This window comes from Procambarus clarkii, chromosome 64, assembly GCF_040958095.1.
Source record: "Procambarus clarkii isolate CNS0578487 chromosome 64, FALCON_Pclarkii_2.0, whole genome shotgun sequence".
Lineage (NCBI taxonomy): Eukaryota > Metazoa > Arthropoda > Malacostraca > Decapoda > Cambaridae > Procambarus > Procambarus clarkii.
This window is the reverse complement of record NC_091213.1, coordinates 26,500,211-26,515,290: the sequence shown is the minus strand read 5'-3', so window position 1 is coordinate 26,515,290 and position 15,080 is coordinate 26,500,211.

Below are 15,080 nucleotides of genomic sequence, written 5' to 3'. Positions count from 1 at the left end.
AGAAACGATTCTATACCCTCTGGGAGATCATTTACATACATCAGAAGAAGTATAGGTCCAAGGACTGACCCCTGCGGGACTCCACTTTTAACGTCTCGCCAATCTGAGACCTCACCCCTCACACTGACTCGTTGTCTCCTGTTGCTTAGGTACTCCTCCATCCAATGGAGTACCTTCCCTTTCTCTCTAGCCTGCGTCTCCAGCTTTTTCGCTAGCCTCTTGTGTGGTACTGTATCAAAGGCTTTCTGGCAATCCAAAATATGCAGTCTGCCCACCCTTCTCTTTCTTGCCTGATTTTTCTTGCCTGGTCGTAGAATTTCAGTAATCCTGCTAGGCAGGACCTGCCATCTCTGAACCCATGTTGATGCTTTGTTACAAAGTTCTTTCACTCCAGATGTTCCACATGCTTTCGTCGCACAATCTTCTCCATCAGCTTGCATGGTATGAAGATTAGGTACACTGGCCTGTAGTTCAGTGCCTCCTGTCTATCCCCTTTCTTGTATATTGGGACTACGTTAGCTGCTTTCCAAATTTCTAGCAGTTCCCCTGTTGCCAGTGATTTGTTATACACTATGGAGAGGGACAGGCACAGTTCTTCTGCTCCTTGATTTAGTATCCAAGGGAAGATTCGATCTGGGCCTATAGCCTTTGTCACATCCAACTCTATTAAACATTTCCTTACTTCCCCGCTGGTAATCTCAAACTCTTCTAGTGGTTCCTGGTTAACTATTCCCTCTCTTATCTCTGGAATTTCTCCTTGCTCTAAGGTGAAGATCTCCTGGAATATCTTATTCACTTCCTCACACATTTCCTTGTCGTTTGTAGTAAATCCTTCTGCCTCTATCCTTAATTTCATAACTTGTTCCTTTATTGTTGTTTTTCTCCTGATGTGGCTGTGCAGCAATTTAGGTTGAGTCTTTGCCTTGCTTGCAATGTCATTTTCGTATTGACTTTCTGCCTCTCTTCTCATCCTGACATATTCATTTCTGGAACTCTGGTATCTTTCTATGCTCTCAAGTGTCCTGCTATTCCTATAGTTTATCTACGCCCCTTTACTTTGCTGCTTGGCTAGCCTACATCTCTGACTAATAATTGATGAGGCAATTACTAGGGCTAAGGACTTGGGGCTAGGGGTTGGACTGGGGGAACGAAAAGGTATCATCACTGGCATTCGCTGACGATCTGGTTGTGGCAGCAGAAACTGCTGCCGGACTACAGACACTCGAACAAGTATTTGCCACACACTGCATGGCTCTGGTCTTAAAATAAATGCTGCAGTATGCCGTACGCTAAGCATAGCGATCGATTCACATCGCAAGACGTGGCATGTTCCCACCAGGAAGGCATACTACGTCGGGGACGATGAAATCGGTATTATGAGTGTGGCGGACGAGTATAAGTTCTTAGGAATACTTATCGGGGCCGGGGGCAGACGCTTATCCTATGGTTCCCTGTTTGAGGACGGCCTGATGAATATCACTAGGACGCCACTCAAACCCCAACAGAGGCTATCTATACCTACTAAAACACCACCTAATCCCCAAGATGAACCACCGGCTTGTTCTTGGACGCGTGTTTTAGACGGAATTAGCGAGGCTTGACCGGCGGCTGCGGCATGCCATTCGTGGCTGGCTGAGGCTGCCTCATGATACTCCTAATAGCCGACTTTGCCACATCGATCCACCTACAGAAGAACAAGCGGTTCGTAGCATTAGTAGAGTCAGAGGATCCAGTGGTAGTGGCAGCAGCTCTCCTACCCGCATTCCAAGTGCGAATGCGTCGATGGATAGACCCGACCACGGCCGCCGGAACTCCTTCTAACAGAACGACTGAGCGCTCTAGAAAGTGGAAAGCAAAACTGTATAGCATGGTCGATGGTGCCGGCCTTGCGTCCTCTTGTGAGGTTCCATCTTGCCACAAGTAGGTCGCATCCGGTACCCGGTTGCTAAGCGGGGGAAATTTTGCTCATGCCATCCAGATTAGGGCAAACGCTGTAGCCACTCCATCTAGAGCAGCTAGGGGTAGACCCGAGGCTTCTGGTCTCTGCGATGCTTGCCAGAAATCAAGGACCCTGGGCCACATATCCCAGGCATGACACAAGACACATGGGGCTCGGGTGAAACGTCATGACGATATCACCCAGTTCGTAGCTGGCCGCCTGTGGCAAAGTGGTTTTAAGGTGGAACGAAGTGAAGTCCGTATACCGGATGGAGGGACCTGCTGTAAGACAGACATCATAGCATGAAAAGGTGATGAGGCCTTAATATCAGATACCCAGGTCTCTGCTGATAATTTCCCACTATCCCGTCAACATCAGAGCATGTGCGACAGGTATGGCACGCCAGAGATCCTTCAAAAGGTCAGGGAATATACCGGGAAGGACACAGCATCCGCCTCTTCAATAACCCTTAATTGGAGAGGAGGATGGTGCAAGGAGAGTGCACGTGGTCTACAGGATATGGGACTCACCAGGAGCAACCTTGAGATTTGCTCTGTGAAAGCCCTGACCTGGACATATTCCATCTACAGAATATGGTCCAACACCACATCTTGGGGCAGACCACCTTAGTCCCAGGATCACCGTGCACGGGGTGCATAAGGGTTAATATAGTCTTGCTTAGGTGAACCGCAGCCAGGATACCTGGTACCCAACCATCTAAGCAGAGTCGTCATCTGGAGTACCACTTTTCAAAATAGTGTCTCACAAGAGGGTGGATGACCTGGCCGGAGCCCACGAGTATGTAAGGCAGCAGCCGGAGGGACCCCCATGCGCATACATGATATCCCTCCCGCTCCGGGGCCCTGTTAGGAGCTTTCACTATGAATAATTTTTCCCATGTATGCCGATGTTAAGTCAACAATCCTGCCGCTTAGGCAGCGTGTTGTTTTGCCTCCAGCATTAGTTCTTTTTTAATGATATACTATACACCTCTCCCTTTGTGTGCTGTGTCCCATATAGGAAAAAAACAAATACAAAAGAATTTTCCATTTTGTGTATGTTATTTTCATGTTATTATTGTGTGTGTTATTAGTATCATCTTAACTCTTGTGGGTTGTGATGAGATCTGCCATTTATGTGTATTTTAGTTTGTGTTTGATAGGGAATTAGGTATGCTTAGGGGTGCCTTCTCGCCATGCCCTGTGGCTGGGGGGATTGGTGCCCTGAAGCTACATAAACACCCTATATCCCCCCGAAGTGGCAAAGGGAGTTAAGGGACAACAAATAGCAGACATAGCCCTGTACACAAGGGAGGGAGCAAAGCATTGGCAAAGAATTATAGACCAGTTGCACTAATGTCGCACATAATAAAAGTATTTGAGAGAGTGATTAGGAGTCAGGTCACCAATTTTGTGGAGACCAATGACCTTCACAACCCAGGCCAACATGGATTTCGAGCGGGAAGATCGTGCCTCTAACCGCTACTTGATCACTACGACAAAGTCACTGAGGCATTAGAAGAAAAACAGAATGCTGATGTGATATACACGGACTTCGCAAAGGCTTTCGATAAATGTGACCATGGAGTGATAGCACACAAAATGAAGTCAATGGGAATAACCGGTAAAGTAGGACGCTGGATACTCAGTTTTCTGTCAAACAGGACTCAACGAGTAACAGTCAACCACATAAAATCGAGTCCAAGCGCAATTAAAAGCTCTGTACCTAAGGGTACAGTTCTTGGCCCCCCGCTGCTTTTCCTTATTCTCATATCAGATATAGACAAAAATGCCAGTCACGGCTTCGTATCATCCTTTGCAGATGACACAAAAATCAGTATGAAAATTACCTTGGCTGAAGACATTAAAAAACTTCAAGCTGATATTAATAAAGTTTTCGACTGGGCACCAGAAAATATCATGATGTTTAACAGTGATAAATTCCAGGTACTCAGGTACAGTAAAAATGAGGACCTTAAACATAGTACAGGGTACAAAACACAATCAAATGTGCCCATAGAGGAAAACAGCATGTAAAGGATTTGGGAATAATGATGTCTGACGACCTAACGTTTAGAGAGCATAACCAAGCAAATATTGCGTCAGCCAGAAAATGATCGGATGGATTACGAGAACTTTCAAATCCAGGGATCCCATCACAATGGTTGTACTGTTCAAGTCACTTGTGTTGTCCCTTCTTGAGTACTGCTCAGTACTCACTTCCCCCTTCAAAGCAGGAGAGATTGCTGAAATAGAGGGAATACAGAGAACATATACGGCACGCATAGACGTGATAAAGCACCTAAATTATTGGGATCGTCTCAAAGCCCTCCAAACGTACTCACTAAAAGACGACGAGAGAGATATAAAATAATATACACATGCAAAATACTGGAGGGCCAGATCCCAAATCTACACAGTAAAATAGCAACGTATTGGAGTGAACGATATGGAAGAAAATGCAGAATAGAACCAGTGAAGAGCAGGGGTGCCATAGGCACAATCAGAGAACACTGTATAAACATCTGCGATCCACGGTTGTTCAACACCCTCCAAGCGAGCATAAGAAATATTGCCGGAACAACCGTGGACATCTTCAAGAGGAAATGAGATTGTTCCTCCAAGGAGTGCCGGACCAACCGGGCTGTGGTGGGTATGTGGGCCTGCGGGCCGCTCCAAGCAACAGCCTGGTGGACCAAACTCTCACAAGTCAAGTCTGGCCTCGGGCCGGGCTTGGGGAGTAGAAGAACTCCCAGAACCCCATCAATCAGGTATCAACCAGGACCCTTAACCCAATTCCCGCCAGCTATTGGTGATCAATTGGGAACAGATTTTTCATCAAATCACTTCATCTATTTGGGGACATGTGAGTATCATTTGTGCGTCAAGCGTGAATTATCCCCAAGCCAATATGCATCACAAAATTCTTTTTCCCAGAAGAATTCGAAGCCAGACAACCAGGGTTCCATGCTACTTGGTGTGTACAATACTATACTACTAGACCACACTGACTTTACAAAAGAATTGGAAGTTGTCTGTTCATTAACCCAGTTCCCGGAGGCTATCGGTGTCCATTTGGGCACAGATATTTCATCAATTCACTTTTTCATGCTGAGGACACGCGAGTATCATTTTGCGTGAAGTTTGAATGGTTCCCAAGCCAACGTCCATCAGAAAACTCTTTCCCACAGAGGGATTAGAACCATGACAGGTAGGACTCCATGCCCCTTGGCGTGTCGAGTACTATACCGCTAGACCACACTTACTGTAAAAAAAAAATGGAAGTCATATGACCCTTAACCCAATTCCCGACAGCTCTCAGTGACCATTTGTGCACTGATATTTCATCAAATCACTGCATCATGCTTGGAACACACAAACATATATTTTGTGCATTAAGATTGAATGGTCACCAATGCAACATGAATTAGAAAACTCATTTTTCAAAAAGGATTGGAACCAAGACAGCAAGGGTTCCATGCTCCTTGGCGTGTCCCATACTATACCGCTAGACCACACTGACTGTACAAAAAGAATTTGGAAGGCGGCTGACCCTTAACCGAATTCCCGATAACTCTATGTGGTCATTTATGCAAAGATATTTCATCAAATCACTTTATTCTGCACGGGTCACGCAAATATAATTTTGCCTCAAGCTTGAATGGTCTCTAAGACAACATACGTCTGAAATATCTTTCCCCAGAAGGATTGGAACCATGACAGCTAATGTCCCCATCCACTTTGGCGTGTCCAGTTCCAAACTGAACTGACTGAACAAAAGAATTAGAAGTCGTCGGACCCTTGACCAAATTTCCGACAGCTCTCACTGGCCATTTGGGAACAAATATTCCATCACATCTCTGCATCATTTTTGAGACACGCAAGAGTCATTTGTGCGTAAAGCTTGAATGGTCCCCAAGCCAACATGCGTCAGAAAACTCTTTTCCCCAAGAAGAATTCGAACCCGGAGAGCCAGAGCTCCATGCCCCCATGAAGTGTCTAGTATTATACCGCTAGACCACACTGTACAAATGAATTGAACGTCGTCTGACCCCTTAACCCAATTCAAGACAGCTCTCAGTGGTCAATTGAGCAAAAATATATCCTCAACTCACTTCATGATGCTGGGGACATGCGAGTATCATTTGTTGGTTGAGCTTGAATGGTCTCCAAGCACACATGCATTAAAGAACTCCTTTCCCCAGAAGGAATCGAACACAGACAGCCAGGACTCCAAGCTTCTTTGCACATCCATTACTATACCAGTAGACCACACTGTCTGTACAAAATAATTTAAAGTTGTCTGATACCTAACCCTAATCCTGAAAGTTCTCAGTGAACATTTGGGCACAGATATTTCATCAAATCACTTAATCTTGCTGGGGTCACGCGAGTATAACTTGTGCATCAAGCTTGACAGGTCCTAAAGCCAACATGAATCGGAAAACTCTTACTTTCAGAATGATTCGATCCCCCAAAAAAGTTTTCTGTAACTTCTATTTGATTTGTTTTGCCATCCCTAATACGATGTCATTATATTATAGATAGGCTGCTATGTATACATGTCATATTATACAATACTATGTAGACAGTATTATCTATATATATAAACGGAAAATGTTCGTTTGTTCAAAATCGCTAATCTCCGAAAGTTCTTCACCGATTGCACTGAAATTTTCACACAACGTTTCATTTGCATCCGGCCAGGTTTTTATATACATACTATATAGATGTCACGTCTGAGACGGTAAATAACATGCTTTTTCTGAAAAACTGAGTTTTTCATGTGTGGAAAATCTTCGAAACCTCTTTACAAATTGCTTTGAAATTTTGACACAATGTTGCATTCGAATAGGCACGTTTTTTTATATATCTACTATATACAGTCCTCACCTGTGACAGGAAAAAACATGTTTTTTTTTAAAAACAGCGCCATCTGTTGGACATAAGAGCATTACACGCTGTAATCTCCAAAAGTTCTTCACCGATTGCTTTGAAATTTTGACAAAACGTTGCATTCGAATAGGTGCGTGGTTTTATATACCCACTATATAGATGCCACCCCTGTGACAGGTAAATACATGCGTTTTTGAAAAACACCGCCATCTGTTGCACATAATAGCAACATGCACGCTATACTAAATATGTCACGAATTCCATTTCAATGTTTTCTATTCCATTGATAAATGATATTTTCATAGATTTCAATTTATTATATTTGTTATTGAATTGTTTTGTGTGATATTGTGTTGGAATTGAGCTGTGTTGTTTACCATACCGTTCCTTGCATAAGTATGAGTATAGATCCCACATCTGTGACAGTAAAACTATGCTTTTCTTGAAAAACAATGCCATCTCTTGCATGTAAAAGCAACACACATGCTATGCTAAATATGTTACAATTCTACTTCAATGTTTCTGGTTGCAAAGATGAATTAAATTTTCATAGATTTTGATTTATTTTAATTTTGATTTAATTATTTTGAGTGAATTGAATTGGAATTGAGCTGTGTAGTTTACCATACCGTTCATTTCATGTGTATAGTATATTTTTTTTTTTTTTTCATATTTTCATTTCATTTTTTAACTGTTTTGCTTATATTTCAGTGATGGGAACATCAGATCACTTGATGTTCCCAATTTTCTGGTGGGAACATAAGACCATTCGGGAAGGCATTGAACGAGGGAGTATGGAATGGTGGGGAAGGACGAGGGGACGGTGGAGTGGGGAATGGTTGGGAGGCCAAGGATATGGGCGAGTTGGGAATGGTGGGGAAGAACGAGGGGACAGTGGAGTGGGGAATGGTTGGGAGGCCGAGGATATGGGCGAGTTGGGAATGGTGGGGAGGACTGGGGGACAGGGAAGGTTGCTGTGGCTGAGCCACAGCAACGTGTGGCCCGGTACTGCTAGTTATTCATATATATTAGTATGATGTTGCACGAACTAGGCTACTGTTGGTTAATTGATGGGACTATACCCAGTATTATGTCCTCATATTAAGGGGTATGCTATTATGTTGAATTATACTATAACATTATATTATATATGATGTATTATATATTAGGTGTAAGATGTACTCGTTATTATTGTAAATGTATTGATGGGCCGACGAGGGTACCGTCATTAACACCCCCCCCCCCAATCCCCTCCATTCCTTGCAGGCGAGAGATTAAGTTTTGCTAAGCTGCTTAGTTTGAAATTCTCTGTATATATATATTTTGGAGTTGTAGACCCCCCCCCCCCCCGTCCCAATGGCGCACCGAGAAAGTGTCACTGGCTCTCTGGGTTTTGGAAAGGAAGGAGCCACGTGGGGTCCATTGGATGGACATTGTTTCTGTATTTATGTAAGCCGTGTGCATTGCTGAGGCGATAGATCAGGATTAACCTTGCTTTTCACGTTTGGATCTTTTTGGAACAGTGTGGTACGTGACTAATTTTTGTAATAACCCCCTCCCCATCTGGCCCATTGGCATCGTTAGGGGGCTTCGTGGACGGCTGCAGGAGTGTGATGCTCCGTGGGACAGTCCTCTGTCCTTTTATAACCTTGCACTCCTGCTGCTGTCTTCTCTAATTGTACCGGATCGCTTTTCCTTTTCATTATGTTTCGTTTTTCTCCCCCCTCTTCTCCTATCTGCTTTTCGTTTCCTGCAGACCTTTTGCTTGTTTCGGATTATTTCTTTGGACTTCTTCTATTTTGACGCCCGGGTGCTTGAGGAGGCATACTCTTGCACCCGTAGAACTGTTGTACCCAACGTCTCGAGCGAGAGGAACCTTTTATTGTCAATCCCCCTTTCGTCGCTGAACCCGATCTCGACGGACTGACGGTTCTTAAGGTGGCGTTTCTGGGGCGTATACTCACGACGCACCCCTAGGGGGCCCCGGCATAATCGGCGATAGCTTCCTGTTGGGTGTCCTGCCTCTAATTGTGGCTCCATGGTGGGTATGGGGGCACATTCATGAATGAATTTATCACTCTTCGTACCTATGTCGTTAAATGTTTCTGATGTACCCTCTCGGGCTCGTGGGGTGGGCGACCAAGCCCCCGAGTCGGCCTGTCTTGAAAGACCGGGCTCTGTAGCCTCCGCTGCGTTGGGCCCCGACCTTGCTCCTCCTTTGACCATCCTGACTTCTTCCCCCAGCTCCCCTCCCTCCTCTGTGGTTGGGTTGAACCTCCAGCCCCCATTGGTGACCACTTCGTCCCCTGGTGCAGCTAAGTCTCTCATTGTGACTACTGCGCCTTTTGACCCCTCTCTCTCTGGGGGTTCTCAACGCCTTTTGTGCCCTGGCCGCACTCTCTCGATTCCATCCCATACTGACGCGTATCAGGCCTTGTTTGGTCCCGCTTCATGGGCCAAATACTTTGATCTGCTCCCTCTTGATTCTGCGCCTCCTGACGATTTCTCCCTCCACCGGCATCTTGTAGATTCCGTGGATGCGTCTGTTACCTTCAGCCCCACTCGTCTCGGTACACGTGTAGTTGCTGCTCCTTCTCAGGATGCAGCTTCCCGCTTGGCAGCCTTATCTTGCCTTGGCGAGATCCCTGTTCGGGTCTCCAAGAACGTTCGGATGAATGCCAGTGTTGGCACTATTCTCCTCCCACCCCATGTTGCAACCGGTGTTCGGAATCTGCAGGATTGCCACGATGATTTTCGGCATATCCTTGATGCCCAAGGCCATTCTGTCCTCCAGGTTGACTCGTTTACTCGTCCCCCTCGTGGTCGTCGCCGTCAACCCCTTCGTGTTGTGAAGATCACCTTTGATGATAGGACCTTTCCATCCTCTGTCATTCTTGCTGGTGCTAGGTGCTCTGTCCAGGAGTATATTTTTTCTCCTCGACTTTGTAACAAGTGCTGGAGGTTTGGGCATGGTGCCCTCCGCTGCTCTGGGACTGTCTCTCTCTGTCCTTTGTGTGGGGGTCAAGGTCACTCTAAGTCGGAGTGCACTTCTCCCCAAGCTCGCTGCCTCAACTGCGGTAAGGCCCATCCTACCTTCTCCCGTGCGTGTGTCCATTACAAGCTTGAGGCAGCCGTCCTCAACTTGAAGCACCGGAAGCGTTTATCTTTTCCTGAGGTGAGGCGCCAGGTTCGCCTGCTCCCGCCTTATGCTAATGTCTCTTATGCTCGCGTGTTGCGCTCTTCCTCTCCTCGTCCTTTCCTCCTTCCTCAGACTCACAACCGTTTCTGGGCCTTGGACCCTGATACGCCCACTGCCCCCTCCTCTGTTCCTTTGCGTTCTATCTCGAGGGGTCCTCCTCCTGGTCCTCTGTCTGGGGTTCCCCTTCTTTCTGCCCGGTCTGTCATGTCTCCTGTGTCTTATTCCTCGTCTCCCTCCGATCCTCCTTCCTATCCTCTTCCTCCATCTCTCGGCTCTCCCCGCCGCCTGTCGGTGCAGGCGGATGTCCATCGCTCTCTTAACGGCCGTCGTGTGTGCTCTCGTTCAGCTTCTCCTGTTGAGACACTGGAATCCGTTGCTCGGTACGTAGTTGCTGGGACACCGGTCTCTTTAAGTTAGAAGCATAAGCCAGGCTCCTCTCCTTCCTCCTCCCCTGCGGGTAAGAAGGCTTCGCTTTCTTCCTCAGCCCCTACTTCTGGCTCTGTTGCTCCTTCCCCTCCCATTTCAGTGATTGCGCCCCCTGTTCCTGCTGTGGAGGTTTCTTTGGCGCCTTCTTCCCTTTCGGTTGCTGCTCTTGCTGAGGTGCGCTCCCCTCTTTCTACTCCCCCTCTTCCTGCTGCTGTCCTTGACTGTTCCTCTCCATTGTCTCCTCCTCTTCCTCCTCCTCCGGACCCCGCCCGCCCACCTCTGGTCTGTTCTCCCGCTTCCTTCCCTCCGTCTTTGCTCAGTTTACCCATGCCCCCTAACCCCGACTTTGCTGACCCTGATCCTGACCCTGATATTCTTTAACGTGTCTATTCTTCAATGGAACGTTCGAGGTTATTATGCCAATTTCCTCGAACTCCAACTTCTGATTTCGCGGTTTTCTCCCCCTTTGTGTCTGCCTCCAGGAGCCAATGCTTGGTGCTCGTTCTGGTCGTTTTCGTGGCTATTCCTTTCTCTCCCCCCCCCCCCCAGCCATTGCTGGGGCTCCTAATACTTCTGCTTTCTTGATTCGCGCTGATGTTCCCTTTGTTCCTTTACTTTTCCCTTTGCCTCTCCATTGTTCTGCTGCTCGTATCTTTGTGGGGAAATGGTACACAGTTTGTTCCATTCATCTCCCCCCGAGTGTCCCGCTTTCTCTTCCTGATTTGAAACACCTTTTGGACTCCTTGCCGGAGCCTGTGCTCCTGCTGGGTGACTTCAATTGTCGTCATTCTGTTTGGGGTGACGTTCTGACGAATACCCGGGGTCGCCTTCTTGAGCCGTTTCTCCTCTCTTCTTCCCTGTCTCTTCTGAATTCTGGTGAGCTCACTCATTTGGACTCTCGGACTCGCACCCTTTTCTGTCTTGATCTTTCTCTCTGCTCTTCTTCTCTTTACTTAGATTTCACGTGGCAGGTTCTTGATGACCTCCATGGAAGTGATCATTTCCCTATCCTTGTTTCCTTTTTCTCATTTTGCCCTTCCCTCTCTTTTCCTAGGTGGCAGTTTGCTAAAGCGGACTGGAACCTATTTACCCTCAGTGATGCTCTCTCTGACCTCTCCCTTCTGCCTCTCCCTCGCGCTCTCCTCCTTTTTCATGACACTGTCTTCACCGCTGCCCTCCACTCTATTCCTCGTTCTTCCTCTCGGGGTCCGCGGAAGTGCATTCCCTGGTGGAATGCGGATTGTGCCCGGGCTGTCCGCTGTAAGCGTGCAGCCTGGAAGAGGCACCGTCATCGGCAGACGGCCGATTCTTTTCTTTTCTTTCGGAAAGCGAGTGCGGTGGCCCGTAGGGCCATCCGTACGGCTAAACATAAATGTTGGGCATCTTATGTCTCAACAATTACGTCCGAAACTCCTCTGCCCCAGATCTGGAAGCGTATCCGCAAGATAGCGGGTAAGTTCGTTCCCGATGTTTCACCGGTCCTTCACCTCTATGATACTCTTGTGGCGGACCCGTTGCAGGTCGCTTCCGAACTGGGTTCCCACTTTTCTTCTGTTAGCTCTGGTCTCCATCTTCCCCAATCTTTCCTTCTTCGTAAACCTGTCCTTGAGTCTCGTCCTTTAGATTTCTGCACTCGTCTTCAGCTTCCCTATAATGATCCCTTCTCTCTCTCTGAACTTCGTTCTGCTCTGGCCCTCTGCGGTTCTACGGCGGCGGGCTCCGATGGTATTCATTATGAGATGCTTCGCCATCTCCCTCCGTGCACGTCTCAGTATTTACTGAGTCTGTATAATCGGATCTGGGAGTCGTCGTCAGTCCCTGAGGACTGGCTCGATGCCGTTGTCCTTCCTGTTCGCAAACCGGGGTCTCTGGGTACTTCCTCTAAGGACTTTCTCCCGATTGCCCTCACAAGTTGTGTCTGCAAACTCTTTGAACGTATGGTTAACGTTCGTATGATGTGGTTCCTGGAACACCATCACCTTCTCTCCCCTTCTCAATTTGGTTTCCGCAAGTGCCGCAGCACGACAGATGTCCTGGTGAACTTGGAGGTCTATATTCGTACTGCTTTTGCTGCGAAGACCTCCGTTGTTGCCGTCCTTTTTGACCTGGAAAAGGCTTACGACACCACTTGGAGATATCATATTCTATCTCAACTTCATTCTTTTGGCCTTCGTGGTCATCTCCCTCTCTTTCTCCGCAGCTTCCTCTCTCGTCGTTTCTTTCGGGTGCGCCTTGGTACCGCTCTTTCTGCCTCTTTTCAGCAATACGAAGGTGTGCCCCAGGGTAGTGTTCTGAGCACTACTCTTTTTCTGGTTGCCCTCAATGGTCTTCTTTCTTCTCTTCCTTCAGGTGTCTTCTCCGCTCTCTATGTCGATGATCTTACCCTTTGCTGTCAGGGTGATGATTCGCCTCTCCTTCAGCGCCGGCTTCAACTTGCAATTGATGCCGTGTCGTCTTGGGCCACCGATCATGGCTTCAAGTTCCCTATTTCTAAGACTTGTGCCATGACTTTTACGCGGAAATGGGTCGTTCTTCGTCCCTCTTTGTCACTTTATGGTCATTCCCTTGAGTACAAAGATTCCGCAAAGCTTTTGGGGTTATTCTTTGACACTCGTTTGTCTTGGTCTCCCCATATCTCTTACCTCCGTGTTGAGTGCTCTAAGGCCCTTACCCTCCTTCGGGTCTTGTCCCATACTTCTTGGGGGGCAGATAGGCGCACTCTCCTTGCTTTACATTCCTCTCTCGTCCTGTCTAAGCTCGATTACGGTTGCCCTGCTTACTCGTCTGCTTCTCCTTCTACTCTTCGCCGTCTTGATACTTTGCACCATACTGGGTTGCGCGTCAGTTCTGGTGCCTTTCGTTAGACTCCCGTCCTTAGCTTGTATGTTGACACTGGCTTCCTGTCTCTCCATGACCGCCGTGATCGCTACTGTCTTCGCTATCTTGCGCGGTCCTTACAACATCCTTCCTCTCGCCTCTGTCGTGCTTTAACTTTCACCTCTCCTGCGGTTCCTGTTCCTCTTCACCACCTCCCTCTTTCTGTCCGGTTATCTCGCCTACAGGATTCTCTTTCCGTTCATATTTCTAATGTTTCTCCTCGTGTTGTTCCTTCTTTGCCCCCGTGGAGAGTCTTTCTTCTGCGGTTTTGTACTTCCTTGACCCGTATCACTAAAGCTTTTACCCCTCCTACGGTTCTAAAACGCCTTTTCCTTGAGCACTTTTCTTCTCACTCCCGCTCCGTTTCTGTCTTCACCGATGGGTCTAAGTCTGCAGACGGTGTTGGCTACTCTGTTGTTTTTCCTGATCGCACTTATATGTGTCGCTTACCTCCGGAGACTAGCATCTTTACAGCGGAGCTTTATGCTATTCTCTATGCTCTTCGTCTCCTGCTTTCTCGTTGTCAGTCTTCCTTTGTAGTTGTTGTCGACTCTCGTAGTGCCCTCATGGCTCTTGGGTCCTTTAATCCGGTTCATCCAGTAGTTGGGAGATCCAGCATTGGCTGTTTCTTGTTCACAGTAAATTTAAGTCGGTTGAGTTTTGTTGGGTTCCCACCCATATTGGTGTCTTTAAATGAGCGTGCAGATGCTGCCGCCAAGGAAACTGTCCGCTCTTGTCCCGTCTCTCGTAAAGGTATTCCATATTCCGACTTTTACCCAGTTATCCATTCCTCCGTCCTTACCCGTTGGCAGGCTTCTTGGTCGTCTGTTACTGGTAACGAACTACGTACTCTTAAATGTTGTGTTTCCTCGTGGCCGTCCTCCTACCACCGTAACCAGCGATGGGAAACAGCTCTGGCGAGGTTGCGTATTTGCCATACTCGCTTAACCCATGGTCACTTGATGGAGCACCGCCCAGCTCCTTATTGTCCTATTTGCATGTCCCTCTTACGGTCTTGTATGTCCTTCTTGAATGTCCTGACTTCCAGGACGAGCGTGTGTCTTGCTTTCCGACCGCCCCTCGCGGTCACCTGTCCCTCAATAGAATTCTTGGTGACTCGGATACTTTTGATATCGTTCGCCTTATGCGTTTTTGTTCTCGTATTGGCATCCTTGGTGACATTTAGCGCCCTCTGATTATTCTGCGCATTTGATGGTGCTACATAGCCTTCCCGGTTTGGTGCCTTCTTTTGATAATTACTTACTTTTTGCATTAAGCAGTTTCTGACTGCAAGGGCGCACCTTGGGCCGTCCCGAGATGACGTCTTAGTGTTGTGGGCAGGTGGGGACATGACTGGAATTTGGGATATCCTTATTGAGACTTAATTCCTCTCCCACTTAGTGATTATCTTTCACCTCCGCACCTTATTCAAGACGGAGGGAATGGATTTCCCCAGCTAGTTTTGTGCACTATTGTGTGTGCACAAGCAGCATGGCGGTGCACAAGACCACGATTTAGGAAATAATCGACCTACACCAGCTTGATGGGTGTCAATATACAGCTCTTAAACTATTCAATTGCTGCTACTGGGGTCGCTGTAGGTTGTCTGACGAAAGGTATAGTTAAAAGAATGCTTCATATGAGTTTGTGTAGCAAGTGAATAGGGGTGTGGGGGATTTGAGGGGGGGTTGGAGAGGTCAACTGTCTTGGCCACTACCTCACCACCAGGTCTCCACACCTTAAC